The 16,296-nt window shown below is 36.5% G+C and overlaps 1 long non-coding RNA gene across 1 annotated transcript in view; it reads right to left on the bottom strand.

Moving 5' to 3' along the window:
• Positions 1 to 13,645, bottom strand: part of LOC125328163 — a 28,687-nt gene extending 15,042 nt beyond the window's left edge. Inside the window, exons 1-2 of the long non-coding RNA XR_007204569.1 lie at positions 13,558 to 13,645; positions 13,245 to 13,362 (exon numbers count right to left, since the gene is read on the bottom strand). This is a non-coding gene — a long non-coding RNA (uncharacterized LOC125328163). The remainder of the gene's footprint in view (positions 1 to 13,244; positions 13,363 to 13,557) is intronic.
• Positions 13,646 to 16,296: the final 2,651 nt, after the last annotated feature.

The following is a 16,296-nucleotide window of genomic DNA, read 5'->3' as shown; positions in this document are numbered from 1 at the left end:
GTCAGATCCAGAATGCTTGAAAAAAGATTAGCAGGGAACATGCAATCTAAAGTAGATATGTTGGTTAGCAGTGACAGTGTCTAAGGGGCAGACTGTCATTTTGTAGAGAACACCTTGGTGCAACCACTTAAACATGCACTTGTATATAAACCTTTTGGCATGAATCTGAATTTGCTCTGAATTACAAAGGTCAAAATTCTGCTTGCTACTGATTAAATGAGAAATGTAAAATTAAAATTCTGACAGAGATTTTCAAAAGTATCCAATATTTTTAAGTAGATTTAAATGCTGACTTAGCATCAGCAGCTCAGCAGAAGGCATTGCTCCATCTACTTACCCTGCCACATATTTCCTTCAGAGAAGTAGGACAGTAAAATTGTCCTTAACTCGCCCTTAAAGGACTGGTAAGGAATGTAGGACGTCCAGCAAGAGATCTTTCATGTCTATGCTGTTGAAGAAATCAGGGCAAAATTTACCCCAGGTCTGGGTTCAGATAAGAGTCGACAATTTGATTTGATATGGACACACTGAGATTTCTTTGCTTGTTAAAAGTGTATGCTCAGAAAAGCACATTTCTTGAGAACAGGTTTCCTCAATGATGTGCTAATACACACTTATGTTCTAAACTTCAGTAGCCACTTTTGAAAAATAGCCTTTATCTTCAGAATCATTTGTATAAATGTTTCAAGTTAGTAGGTTTGGCTTGTACAAAGAGAATGACAATAATAACTGTCACAGAAAGTCCCATAACTATGACTTGTATGTAACAGTAGTCAATATTGAAACCTTGTATTAGTGGTGATAGGGTGTAGCTAGAAAACTTTCATCCATTGATTTAAGCTTTCATATACATTAACGTAATGACTTCTACAGAGAAAGCTTATGATAGTTGTTTAGTACAATACGTATTTAGTACATATGTTTCTAATCATACTTAAGAATCTTATTTCTCCATAACAGTTGTGAAACATGCACAGTCATCTAAAGAGAGGATACACTATTCTGTTTGATAATGAAAAATGTCTTGAATACTTAGGTCAAAAGAAAAACATTATAAATTCAACATTGAATTAAGTATATTAAGTTCTTTTTATTATCTTAAGTAGTCAGAAATCAGTCAGAACCAAAGTATTCCAAAAGCTCAGGGTCCTGAGAACATTAGAAAGTAATTGATATTGCACTCTACAGTAGGTAAAGAATTTCTTATTTATTCAGTAAGTCACCACACTTCCCTTATCTCATACTTTCTGTATATACATGAAGAGATTATTGATTTGATTCTCCTGTCAGAGGTGGTGTGATGTCTGATCATGAGGTGAAAGAAAATTTAAGTAGGCTACACAAATTTGGATCAGATGTGCTATATAACTCCCATAAAAGTTCTGCAATCCTCATGCTCACAAGCTTTTCTCCTTCTTGTTTTTCCTTATTAGATACGGTCTTTAGAAATATGAGGTGTTCAGTGTTACCACATGATCTTGTATCAGTACAACATCCAGCTTCCAGCATGGAATATCATTTTAGAAGCTAAGAAAATGTAAAATTTAATTTCCTCAGCCAAGTTAACCATGTGCTGGATGTTAGCAGACATCTATAAAAAGCTACCAATAATACGGAACTGGGTTTGTAGTATTGCATCTAGCAAGAGATTTTAGCTACTCTATTAGCTCTTTATAATTATAGCTGGTTTATTTGCTATATCTGGAGATTATTGAATATAGTACCTACATTATTTGAGAGCCATCCAATATGAGCAATCACATTCATTAATCTTTGAATTGCACAATATTAATCTAAAAAATATTAAGATCTTAGTCTAGAAATGGAATTTGGCTGTACAGGTGACAAATACATTTTAATGGCTAAAGTGCCTTCAGTTAAAAGAAGTCTTATTTCAGGCTTTACAGATTTATTTTTATTCTTCAACAAATAAAATAAAATATTAAGTAGTTACAAAAATTAGATATAGTATTTCAACATTGTTTTCTGTGACTCTGATTCTGTTCCATGATTGTATTCCAGAGGCAAATTATTATACATTATATTACCATAAGTTTTTCCTTTTAACTTTGGAAAAGTTGTTCAGAAGACTTAATAAGATTTGATGCAAATAATTTGTGAGATACATTAGAAAGTTTCATAATTGTATTTAACTAAATCCTCTTAAAAAAAGATCCCACAGCATTACAGATTTGCTAGGTATGGTCCAAACAGGTTTAGAATTATTTCTTTTTTATTTTTGAGAAAGTAAATTGCCCCACTATCTATACTGTGACAAGAAACTGAACTGTACTGAACCTTTCTAGGATATGTGTGTTAGTCCAAGTAACTATAGAACTGTAAACATTGATGATGACTTATTAACTGCTTCTTTGGGATGTGCAACAGACAGAAGTTGCCCTAGAAAAATAATTTTTTCTTGATAGTGATATCTAAAATATAATGCTGTTTATTTTAGTACAGGGTTCTCAGTGTGCATTCCAGATGTAAAAGGTCTGTTGTTAAAAACATCCATTTACAGGTGTGCAATGATCTAAGAACAAGAAGTAGGGGTGAGACCATTCTGAAGGTGCAGACTATAACGAGAGGAATTACCTTTTCTCCTTCTGCATTTCTTTTCCTTATCAAATATTTGCAGTGCCTCAATTCACATTAAGTATCATTTATGTCTACACACATATATATTCATATGTACTTAAATGAATAAAATGTAAGATATGATCACTTAAGGGAACAGGATACTTTAATTACAGCATTTTAGCGGTGTTAAAATTCTAAGAAACATCTGGAAGATCAGATAAAAGAGATAAATGTTTAGCTTTGTTATGAGTAACACACTAACATACAATTAGGTTTTAATGGTTGTAACTTAACAGAACTGTTGTATGAAATATTTTGTTTAGCATTCATTAAAAACTGCTAATGTACTTGTGGCTTTTCATGGACTATATTTTTATGCATATTATTAGTGGAATACAAATATGCAAAAACCAACAGTTTGGTGCTATAATGTGAAAAGAAACTTACACCAATCTTATTTTTAATTTGTATGGGAACAATTTTACCACAAATTCCATATTTTAATAAAACTATCCCAACTCTATTTTTTAAACTCATTTTGTCACTGTTTTGTAACAGAAACACTGTAAATATTATAGATGTGGTAAACTATTATACTTGTTTTCTTATAAATGAAATGATCTGTGCCAACACTGACAAAATGAATTAATGTGTTACTAAGGCAACAGTCACATTATATGCTTTCTCTTTCACAGTATGCGGTAGAGCATATGGTTTACTCTTAATGGAACACTAGCTTCTCATTAACATACCAGTAGCAATGTCAGAACTTACAAACCAGCATAACAGAGAAATGGAAAAACTTATAAATTAGACCCTTTCAGTATTATTGAATAGAAAATGACTGATGTTCCAAGGTACAATATTTAGCTAATACAGTGCCCTTTTCTGCATCTTTCTTCTCAAAGGAAAGAAAAACAAAAAAAACCCAAAGCAAGAAACCCACAACTTTTTCTTGTTACAAATGCAAATATTGAGGTCCTGTTCTACTTTAAAGTGATTGACATTCTTATCATTTTTAAAAACATGTTTCAATATTTCTCTTTCTTATGCCATGTTTTACATAAGCTTTGTCTTCTCAGGAACATATTAATACCGACATCTACATGGGGAAATAGAAGTGCTCACTTCTACAGTGGATTATCCCTACAGTAGATACAGTAAAACAAACAGGAATTGTAAAATGAACTGTGAAGTTTCCTTGACCATTCAGGATCGTGCAAAAGAAATGGATATACCAGTTCGTTGGATCATCCTGTGGGAACAAAACCATCCATCAGATTCTCATCGGAGTGGTTTGGTGTTGGCTACCATATAAAAACCAGTTTCCCCAACTGGAAAAGTTACAACTAGTGTATGCACACTGAAGTATTTTATCTTTTTTGCCTAATGTCTTGGGAGTGTCTGTGGCAGGACAGCACTAGGGGGTAAGTGTGTGCTGTAAGGAGAGAGACTCTATAAAGTTTTCTTATTTTATGCCTTTACAAGGAGATCGAGTGTGAATTCTGAGTGTGAGTGACTATGGCAACAGCAGAATTAAAACTCCATGCGTGATTAGTACTTCTAGTTTAAAAATCCATAACAACTAATCTTTCCCTCTGGAAGTTAAAAAAAACCTCCAATAATGAAGAAAATACATATTTATACTGTATTTCTTTTGCTTCAGTACTCTTATTGCTACATCTCAACACATCAGTGATAACAGCCAGACGATGACCTGGTGGTAAGTGCTTGTCTTCTAAGTCACTGCAGGGGTAAAACTTGAACTGTCTAAGGCTGGGTCAGTTCAGGGTTCCATGAGAACTGAAATCTGAAGTTGAAATTCCAAATATTTGATACCACAAACTATTGAATCTCTAGACCCTTGGTAGGCTGCAAAACATACCAAGGAAAAGAAAGTGCCACATCCCACTGGATTCAGCATGAATCATTACTTTTCCTCACAGTGAAACTCTTACTTCAGCAGTAGCTGGTCCAGTGAATCAGAGAAATTATATAAAATAACTCTTGGAGGATCACCACAACCTTGTCTTTTATGTTATATTAGTTTAAAAATTGTAACTATAGGTGGGTTTTAGAAGTTTGAATGTTATACTGTGTTGAGGGCACAAGAAAATCTTGATTAAAAAATTATGTGTCATGAAATACAGCGATACCATTTCAGACAGACATTTAAAGTAATGAAAGACCAAAAGTTTGCTCAACTTAGTCTGCTGACAATTTTCTTCTTACTTATTATCAATTAATTTTTGAACCCCCTTTTTCATTCTTATTCTTCCATTTGTGCATTTCTTTTAACTCTGCAAAATGCTCTTCTGTTGTTGGTGATGTTTCTACAAATAATATTTAATGACCTAAGCTCCTTAGAGTCAGCAAACAGTAACCACAGGCTGAGACCAAAGAAAGACAAGGCTCCACAGTCCGAAAGCAAGAGCTGTTTATACCCAGGTGCTTGTGGGGGTGTGTGTCTGTGTGGGTGTGTAAATAAACACAGTAAGGCATACTTCATTTGTGGAATCCTATTCTTCCATTGAGAGGAAGTCATCAACAAAAAAAGTGTAATTATCAGACTGGCCTAGCTTCTCTTTTTTTCAACTGTATTGTGTATCTGCACCTGAGTGAACCCTTATCTCACCTCATCGAGGACACCTAAGCTGAGTATCAGTTTAACGTCAATAACACAAATTGTTACTGCAATTAGTTCTACACTAATTTGGCAGTGATGTCTGTCCTGTATATATTTTTACTAATAGAAGTAGTACATCCATATCATTTGTAGAATATAAACAGGTTAAGGAGGAGGAAGCTTTGCAAACTACTTCAACTTTATGAAACAAAAAGATAATTTCCCTAAGTACAAATTGCTTGTTAGCTCTATTCTTTCACAATCAACCTCTGCTAAAGAAGCATTCATTTTTAGCATTCACCTCTGCACTTCAGCATTACAGGAAGTACACTACCATTGAACAGTAATGCTGCTAACTCCTTCCACTTCAATAAAAATAAAATGCAAAGGGTTGCTTATTATTTCAGCGTAGACTCATCACTTGATCTGGTCACTTCCTCACTGGACTATACCACTTCTACAGGGAGAAATGAGTGTTTGTGAAGGAGTTGCACAGTTATTTGTAACTGCTTTACAATACAGTACATGGTAATAAATGTCTCTTAATGAAGTTACTGATTCAAACAGATAATTAAAACATATGTCTATCTGACTCCAGTTTCTGCCAGTTTTATGTGGCCACTATACTGCCAGCATCTTTGTTATGTTTAGATAAAGAAACTCTGTGTGGCACTAACAATGAACAATCTATGTTGTTTTAACAATACTTAAGGCAATTGCTGAAATAAACATTTGGTCCAAGCTGGAGAATTACAATACTCTTGTAATTCTGGTGAGGTGCATATACTCTACAGTGGTTTATTTTCCTAGGAAAGCATTATTTCATTGACTTTCTGCTGGTGTTAAGACTTAAAGTCTTAGCTTAGGCATCATGCAATGCCAGGTATTCTCTTCAAGAGAGAAAATTAATTAGAGAGCAAAGGAAGCCAGCATGCTTATCATTTGATCAGGTCATTGACATAAGTGCTTCGCACCTTTTTAAAGCCAAAAGCTGTCTTGTACACCTGCTCAGAGGTCTCATCAATTTTATTTGAGCAAGGCAGTTTTTTTAAGCTTGTCCAAGGAAAAAGGTGGCAATTTTGACGGAGAGGGAAAAAGAAAGATGTGTTGCAAGCTCTTTATCTTGATCTCATTGTTTGTTTCTGCACTGATGTATGTAACAAAACAAAGAGGATTTAATCACGGCAAACAGAGGACTATTGGCACCCAGAGGGATCTCATTTTCTCTCTTACTAGTCTGTTTCGTTTCAGGTTGCAACATCTTCTTTTCAGCCTATCCATGAGGCCGAGTTTCTTACCTGGGGCTTAAACTTGTGAGGCGTGAAGCTCTTTTGTTTTGACAGGTGCTCTTTGCTACACATCAGCCTGGCATTGGTGGCACTAATACACAGAACAAACTCAGTATGCTAATGACTGCCGTTATCAAAATTCTGTCTGTAATGAGTTTTATTAGTTTACTTCAGTTTTAATTCTTAGCATAAAGTGGTAAAAACAAATTGTGCTGATACAAGAGTGAGAAAGATGGTTGTTCGTTATGCCTTGTATGGATTTCTCTGGTTTCTATAAAATCTCTGGAGTAATAGAAATATCATATACTAGTAAGAATCAGACCATAACCTCTGTCATAGGATAGCTGCATGCAAGGTGTTTCAAATGTAAAGAAAATGTGCAGAGGGAACTTAAAATAGTCCTATTACTGTAAGGGTTTCAAACTCTTCCAAAAAAAAAATTGGTTTTTGCTGACCAGCTGCCCTGAGCCTTACATATTATTTGCACATTTTGACCCCTAACTGGTGGAGTAGAAGGTGATAATATAATATTAATATAATACCAGCAATAAATAATAACACATCTTTAAGAAGAAAAGGTGGACGCTAAGGCCTTAAAGTTGTGAACCAATATCCTTGCATTGCCTTGCCTTGCATTACCTTCCCATGCCCCCTCCCTTACAATGCCTTCCTTTCCCAGAATCCTTCATCACTTATATATTCCTAGATATATCTTAGGTACAATTTGATGATTAAATTCTAAATATTTATTTTAATTTTGTCAATTATATTATGTGGAAGTGATGTACACATTGTTCTTTTGTGGTTTAGAAGGAGGTTTTAGATCTCACACTGCGGGGGTAAAAAACCTGAAGAAGCAAGGAATATCGGGTATGGACAAAATGTAGGAAAAAAGAAAAGAGAACTCTCTAGGTAGAGGATAGCAATTAAATTCAAGGAACAATATAGCAAAATTATTGCTAAACACTAATTCAGTTACAATTTTTTTGATTGCTCTAGTGATTTCAATCCAGTTTTAGAAGAATGACTATCCCAGTGGTTTGGTAGGGGTTTTTTTCTATGCTTTTCTTTGTACTTTGAAATAAAAATACAGCTGTGGAACCTTGTAAAAACAAGGATGCATCACTTCTCTGGAAGCTATTCAGATCTTAGTGTATCTGAACTGTCTATAAGAGGTCAAAAATTTGATAACTTGGATCTGATGTCATCAAAGGTTTTTATTTTTCTCACCTCTAATTTTATCTTATTAGTAAACTTTGGGAAAAGGTGACATTTCATTGTCCCACTACAACACTGGCTAGAAAGGTGTGTCTTGTCATCCCCATTTCAAATAACTATGAAAGATTATGTCATAGAATCTTTAAGGATGGAAACATCCTCCAAGATCATCAAGTCCAACCATTAATACTGCCAAGTGTACCACTAAAACAAGTCCTTTAGTGACACATCTACATGTTTTTTGAACACTTCCAGGGATAGTAACTCCACCACTCCCCTGGATAGCCTATTACAATGCTTGACCATGCTTTCAGTGAAGAATTTTTTCCAAATATTCAATTTGTGTATACTTAAGATATTTATCAGATATACAATACATGTGTTTCATAATCTTGCCCCTTTTAATGAACTGGCTTGCCTACTATGATTAAAGCAATCAGAGAAAATCTAAGTAAACCTAAAACCAGCGTGAAGTACTGCTTATCAAAAACAGTAGGGTTTCAGGCCTCAACTTTTTTTCTTGGAAAAGAAAAGTGATTTTTTTTTTTATCTGTCTGTGAAACACAAGTTTGTTAAACTCTCATGGGTTTTTTGTTTGTTTATTTGTTTTGGTGGTTTTTCGTTTGTGGTTTGGCTTTTTTTTTTTTTTTTGTTGGAAGGGTACTCTTGACACTTGAAAACAAAATTCTGCATAAACAACTGTTTGGATGCCAAATATTTGATCACTTTTATTTACAGCTTCCAAGAGCTACATTCATACAGACTCCTACAAGGGAGAAGGGGCCTTTATTAAGACTTTGAAATCTGGAAGGGAAATTTTGCCCAGGACCACCAGCACAGTACTTGCCTATGGCTGAACTCCTAGGAGATATTTTAACTTAGTGCTGGCAGGTGCTCCTCTTTCAAGGTTTCATCCTGATGCCCCATGTTTACTTACATTAGGTACTTTGGAAGAATGAAGAGTGGAGCAAATGCTGATGAGATTTGACCTGTGATTCCAGAGTTCTGGATGTTGGTGATGTGCTTTTTAAAATAGGCATCAGTTTCTCTCAGTGAATTGGGCAGGAAGGAGAGAGGAAAGCCTTGCAACATTACCCCAGTTCTGTTATTTTCAGGCAGCTCTGTTTAAAGTCACAAGGTTTTGTAACCTTGTATGGGCAGATGGACCTAAAATCTTGCAATCCAGATTAAAATTTACATCAAAATACAAGCAAGGAGCAGCACTAGTGAATGTGACAATTCACTAAAATTAGAGAGAAACTGAGCTTACTAGGCTTGTTGGTAAATGTCTGGAGTACAGGGAAATGTGCCTCAAAGTCTGTCTATGTAAAGCCTGGAATCAAAGCCTCAATGGCTTTCAGGTACAACTTGCACTACTGTTGGTGAGCCTTTCATGACTGTTAGATTGGTCTCCAAATCAGGTTTTGGCCAGGGCTACAGAGATTAAAAATAATTGAAAAATAGTCCACTGTTCACCAATAAATGTTTTCTTTGTTTGCCTGTTTGTTGGTTAGCTGATTTTTTACACTGAAGCTCTTGGATGCAAGCGCTTTCAGCTTGGGGGATGATTGAGGGCACAGCTGGTTTCTTTGTCAGGCCTGAAGATCAGGGTCAGAAGAAGTGGAGTTTTATTCCAGAATGTGGAATGTTTTTCTTTTTCTTTTTCTCTTCTAATCAACTCTAAAACATAAACATAAGGACAAAATAAAAATGTATCAGACAGAAGCTTGTGGAAAAGAGTTTTTCCATAGGTACTATACCAACCAGCTTCCAGCCTCTCAATGAGGTCCGGGGGGGAGGGTGGGGGGCTTGAAGTTCTGTCTACAATATTCAATCAAAAGGTTTTGCCCTTGATAGGGAGGATAACTAGGATGAGGTTCTACATCCATCATGTGGAAGAAATTAGAGTGTCTATATGTATCATTTCTTCAGGAGTAAAAAAAACCCCTATTGTCTTAATAAACCTTGCCCTTGTTCTTTTGTCCTGTTGTTTTCTGGATTTGTCATTGAGACCTTGCTTTTGCACTTCCTGCACATTACTGCCTCTCTGTTCCATCTTAACTCAGTCTAACACAGCAAAGTCTCTTCACAGCAAGGTTGACCTAGTTGTTTCACAACCCTTCCAGATTTTTTAGTATGCAACACGATACTCAGTTTGGCTTGTCTAGTTGTAATTATTTGCTACTTTGATGGAGTGCTGTATTAATCCCATATTCTCCTTGCAAAAATGCAAATAATGTGTGAATCTATCAATGCATAATTTCTGGAATGTAAACATATAGATAATCACATCAGATTGCAAAACCCACCTTGTTTTCAAGTCTAAGATGCATTTCCCTACTTTCCCTTTTCTACTTTTATTCTCGGGACTGCAGGCACAAGACCTACAACTATAAGCTCTAGTTGCTCTAAGCAGTGGAGTCACTACCTGATAGCAGTTTGCTTGCAAATTGCGGCAGGTGGAATGAGAAGCTTGGAGCTGATGAGGCATTCTGCTGAGGGAAGACATAGAGTCTTTCCCCGTCTTCCTGAAGACAGATGAATTTCCAAGATTTTCATAAATAGGGGCAGATAAAAAAAAAAGCATTACATTTAGGATATTTGTTCTTTTTCCAGAACTTTATATCTCCTCCCTTGTATTAAGTAAAAACCAATCCTATTTTAAAAAAGGAGGACAAAACTTTTGCTACAATGAAAGTTGATTGCATCATTGATTTGGCGCTTGAAGGGTTAAATTGTAAACCAGAGAGCTCACTTTTCAGAGAGATTCTAGGACTTTAGGTAACAATGGAGTTTGAATTTACTGCTGGGATAGGAAGTTGAACAGCAAGGTTCAGCTTTTCTGAGGGAATCTAAGAGTAAGCCAAGAGGCCAGAAGGTTAAAGGGCAGTGCTCAGGCTTCCCATCAGTTCCAGAGACTCCAAACATTCAGGCATTCAGTGGCTGGATTCCCTCATGACACTCAGATGAATGGCCAGTAGGAACGAAGAACTAAAACTGGTCCTGCTTTCAACTCTGTAACTTGTACCCTCCCTTATTAATTTAAATGGAGTTAATAATCAAAGAATAATTCTGCTAAAAGTGATAGGCAAGAAAAAATAAGAACATATTTTCTCAAATGACTTTGACCATTATTCCCTTTATGTTGAACTGCAAGCAGAAATGCAGATAAACCCAGTGCATGTACAGAGAGCTCTGACTCCATTGTCTTTGGCCATGAATGTGTGCAGTAAGGTGTATTTTGCACTAAATATAGCAGTTTAGAGGATGTAGCTTATTAGAGTTTCTCAGAACATGTAGTTTAGAGGGTTTCCTGAAGCTCAGAGAACAAGGTTTAGGGAGTTATAGCAGTAAGACTAGAGGTTAGGAAAGAAGAGCTGTTGTAGCTCATCATTGTGCAGTAGAAAGACTGATTAATATTATAACATTTATTAATGACTCCAAGCAGCTAGGGACTATCCTGTGTGCTGCTTTTGGCTAGGATGAGAAATGTAATCTGAGTTCTTTTTCTGGTTGATTACAAAGACCATGCACAATTTTTTATTTCCCTTTTCGCTGTAGATAACAAAAAGGTGAGAACATCTTTGTTCATAATTCCATTTGCTTATCCAGCTGTTAAATTTTTGCCCCAGTTCTTTAATTTTTGACAACATTACATTACATTTAGGCTGTTTCTTTGATGAATAAAATAGCGCCGTACTGTAATTTTTCCTCCTGGAATCCTGATGGTCTCTACACTACTTTGCTTTCAGTCCCCCTGTGTTTATTTTCAATTATTATGCTCCTTGTATTATACATTCTGAGTGATTTTGTGTGTTTTGAGCAATGGCTTCTATAATTTCTGATTTCACAGAATCATAGCGTGGTTGGGGCTGAAAGGGAGCTCCAGAGGTCATCTAGTCCAATCCTCCTGCTAGAGCAGATTGACACAGAACAGGTTGCACAGAACCACATCCAGGCAGATTTTGAGTATCTCCAGAGAAGAGGACTCTACTGCCTCTCTGGACAATCTGTTCCAGTGCTCTGTCACCCTCTGTGTTAAGAAGTTTTTCCTCATGTTCAGACAGAACTTCCTGTGTTTCAGTTGGTGCCTATTGTGCCTTGTTCTGTTGCTGGGCACCACTGAAAAGGGTCTGCCCCCATTCTTTTGACTCCTGCTTTTAAAATATTCCTATGCATTGATAAGATCTGTTATCAGCATTTTCTGCCTCAGGCTGAACAGGCCCAGCCCCCTCAGCCTTTCCTCACAACAAAGATGCTCTAGTCCCCTAATAGGTTTTGTAGCCTCTGCTGGACTCTCTCCAGTAGCTCCACGTATTTCTTGATCTGGGCAGCCAGAACTGGACACAGCACTCCAGATGTGGCCTCACCAGGGCTGAAGAGAAGGGGAGAATCACCTCCCTTTCTGTTTTAGTAGAGAAGTTTTTGTACCCAGATTTCACATGGGCACTAGCATGCTTCTAGAAAATTGTATGCAATCCTTCTTACAACAGCATTTTCATCAGAATTTTTAGTGCAGAGCAGTTCATTACCCCCTGCATGTTTTCATGGCCTGGTTTCTTTACAGTGAGACGTACACACAGCTCCTGACCTAACCCCACCAGAAAATCAAAATTGGAGCCCTGCTTTTCTTCTATTTATTCAGCCCTCTAAAAGTTCACCTTGCAACCAATGAACAACTGATAACCTAGGTGTTTTAATCATACTTAGAGGGGCTTCTATGACAGAGTTCGACTGTCTTGCAAACAGCTTACTGAAATCCTTGTAAAAATAGATTTTTGACAGCTTCTGGTTGTATTTGCAGAAGACAAAAGATCTATTCATAATCTCATATGCTGTGGCATATGAGAAACACAAGTTTGACAGCAGATATTAGTAACAAGGGATTTTTTAGTTCATTGGGTTTTTTCAGCAGGAAGTAATGGGGGAGACATAAAAAAAAAAAAAATCTGTAAACACCAGATCTATATAATGAATTTTTTAAACCAAAGCACATGAAATTTAGCTCCCTGGGTGCTGAAGCAATATGTATAAGACTAGTTACTATGATTCACAAAGAGCCATCTTGCTGCTTAAGTACACTTTCAGCTTCAGCAGCTGTTTTGATTCATAATCTGTTCTGTAGCAAGGTTTATTTTAAAATACCAAGCAGGAGACAGGGCATTCAAACATCAATTACTTAACCAAGAGGATTCAAACCTGAAGTGCTTAAAACTGAAATGAAACACATGGCAAATATTTTGCTTCCTGTCACACAAGGGATTTGATCCTGCAAGCTGTGTGAGTGCAAAGCTCCACTTCGTCTGCAGTTAACAGGTGAAATTCTGGCATTGTTTTCATCAACTGAAATCTTTATTCACCCTTCACAGGACCAATTCAACCACAGGGATGTTCTCAGAGCAGGGTAGGGTAAGGTCTCAGAGCCTTTAAACTCTTGTCGTTTTAAGTTGGATTCCCTGCAGGCTTGCAAACATAAAATAATTTAATGCTACTCTTTAGAGATGTTGGAAGAATGACAAAGAATGTCGTACCTTCAGCCTCTGGGAAGGAGCGTCTGAATATTTGCATTTGGCTCTTGCAGCTGTGAGCTAGTCCACATCAGCCCTTCTCTGACACTGCATTCAGGTCTTCATGAGAGTTAGTGGCAGCCTATATGGGGCAGAATAAAATAAAATTTTAAAATAAATAAATAAAGCCCCCAGCCTATTATATATGGATATATATATTATATCCCTATATCCCCTCAATCCTATTTCCAAATCAATATATACTTATCAGAGAGGAAAATGCTTGCCCAGTATCTCCTAGCCTCTTCCTGTGTTTGGAAAATCCTGATCTGCCAACCTGAGCAAATAAGTCACCAGTGAAGCAGCATGAAGGACCCTTTCACCATGCCTGGGATCACTGGCATGCGAGGATTGCCTGGATAAAAGATTTGCAGGATCACGCTCAGACAACATCTGGAATTGCCAAAGCATTCAGACGTAGAGATGGTAAAGAGGAACTTATACGGGGCACTCAAATTATTTTGTTAATAGTGCCATCTCCTGGTAGCAATTTGCTAAGATAATCCTTGCCCCCACAAATTTCTTACACTTTTTATTTTAGTACCACAGCCCTGAAGAGAGGTAAACAAAGTAACTTAGATTGCTCTGTCTGCTGATCTTTGTTTTCTTATTTAATAAGGAATATTCAAATAGGAAACAAGCTTTTATTAAACAGCAATGTCTTTTAGAACAGAACTTTCAGGATATAGGCCCACTGCTTTTGGAAAAGATTGTGTTTTTTCCTGCTCAAGCTGCTTTCATCTATTTCTTTCATAAATATCAAACAATATAAAAGTAAGTTAGATGATGCTGACAGAAAGCAATGAGTCTGCATACCGATGCAGGTCCTAAGACACCACATTTTGGGGAAGCAATAGTGCAATTCAGAGCGGGTTAAGAATATTTGACAAACAAAGGAACTGTACACTGGAAGAGACTGATGGCATGCCTAAGTCAATAAGAAATATGTCTTCAGATTTTGAATGGGACTAGTAATGTTTGAATGCAGTGTCCAGAGCCTTACAACGGCTCACTTTTCAGAACATCTAAGAAATAAAGCATGGTTGAACTAAGAAATATTAAGACATCACAGTGGAATAAATGAAATATACAAGTAATGGATCTAATTCCATGATACTGCTGGGGAAAACAGTTTTTCTGAACTTAGTCAGTAACTTCTTTCACTGACACAGAAGGATTAGTACAGTTGCATTGTGGCTAAGGTACTGTTAATTTGTTTTCTTTAGATCTCTTTCTGTTCTGGTGCTGCCAGACTAGGCTGTTACTGTGACAAAAGATGCTTAACTGAGATGCACCTCAATGCTTTATACGAACAGAAAGAATATATAACAGAAGGGATGGTAGTTTGATCTTCACATGACTTCTGTAAAGATCGATAAAATAAAGTCTGCAAAGTGCTTATATAGTGTAAAGTTCAGAAGCACACAGTAGGTAACCTGTGATATAGTGCCTGTAGACTGGAAAAATTTTTAGTGAAGGTGAATTTGGCTTTTACTGCACTTAGATTTGATACACAAATTTCTGTAGGATGACGGGTAAGCTACCTTTGCAGAAACAGCCTCCTGAATGTATGGGTAACCTCCACTTACAAGCAGGAACGGACATTTATTCTGTGTAAGGACTTCATTGTTGCAGATTCCATTTTGATGTAATATTTGTTTTTCTTCACATTTCTACGCTCAGAAGCCAGCATTAAACTTACTCTACCTGGTACTTGAACAGTGTTATCATACCCCAAAGTTTAATCAGCCAAAACCTCTGGTTTTTTTGACTGGATGAAAGCAGTCTTGTATTTTAATTTGCCACCTATTTGTCCATGTTTTTCTATGCTTCCATCCTGTTGCCCTCCTCTCAATCTTCCCAGCCAAAGAGAAGGAGATGCAAAGGTAATCCAGTTCCAAACTGGCCACTTCCAGACTGCAGCTGGTTTACCCTGACAAGTGTAAAGATGCTTCAACAGAAGGGCTTTGCTGGAAGTAGGTCCTATTCAATAAATTCATAAAGGAACCCAAGCATGGCCAGTTTTAGAAGCAGTCCCATGAGAACCATGCTGGAAGATATTCCAGAGGAAGACACTATTTCTATTACCATGTGATGCCTAATGTGCAGACAAGCTGAAATGGTAGTAAAAGAAATAGGGAAAACATTGCCACAAGTAGTGTGTGGATTACAACAGAACAATTTGCAAGCGAATGCAGAGGTGAACTGCACATCTACTGGGAAAGGTCAAATTATGTAAGTGGCAGAATTTTTACTTGGGTAACTCTAATGGTAGACAGATGTGAGCTATACATTAAATTACTCAGTACAGTTGGATATCTAGTTGTGCAAAAAACAGCTGAAGAGAGACTCAAAACATACTTAGGGACACATTATAATCAAAATGTAAACTGTCAACATTTTCAATATATATTAGATGCCACATACTGGAAAGTTTGAAAGCAAAACATATATGGGACCGAACAGGAAGAATATCAAGAAGTCAAAAGTAAGCAGGTAAAAGAAGTCTAAGAGCAATAATCAGCTCATATCTACTTGTAGGTAGTTGAATATCCTACCTTTCTTTTTGTGTTCCCAAGTGTATCTCATTATAGTTTAGCTGTGGTTTTTAACTTGCATTTCCAAATATGTGTCTCTATTTAAAAGAAAAATCCCTTTGAGCTAGTGATAAAAACATTGTGTTTTCTTTCTCTGAATAGAAATTAACCAGATTAATTTTTACTCATGAATATATTTTTTCTTTGCCCAACTTTTCTACGGAACTTTCAGGATCTTATTTATATTCAAATTGTTTAAAGATTTTTTTATGCAAGCTAAGCTTTTTACTTCACAGCCACTCTTTGCCCAACAATAATTATCAGTTAAACTGCTAATCATTTAAATGAATGTATCTTACTACTGTCTTATGGATTAATGCTTTTGAACAGAAAGTGGGACATTCAGCAGTCTTCCTATGCAGCATTATTTTATAAGTTAGTTGGAAGTGGCTGCCTGTAAGTTGCTGGCAGCACTGCTC

Source organism: Corvus hawaiiensis, chromosome 6 (assembly GCF_020740725.1).
Source record: "Corvus hawaiiensis isolate bCorHaw1 chromosome 6, bCorHaw1.pri.cur, whole genome shotgun sequence".
NCBI lineage: Eukaryota > Metazoa > Chordata > Aves > Passeriformes > Corvidae > Corvus > Corvus hawaiiensis.
This window is presented reverse-complemented; position numbering and strand designations above follow the sequence as displayed.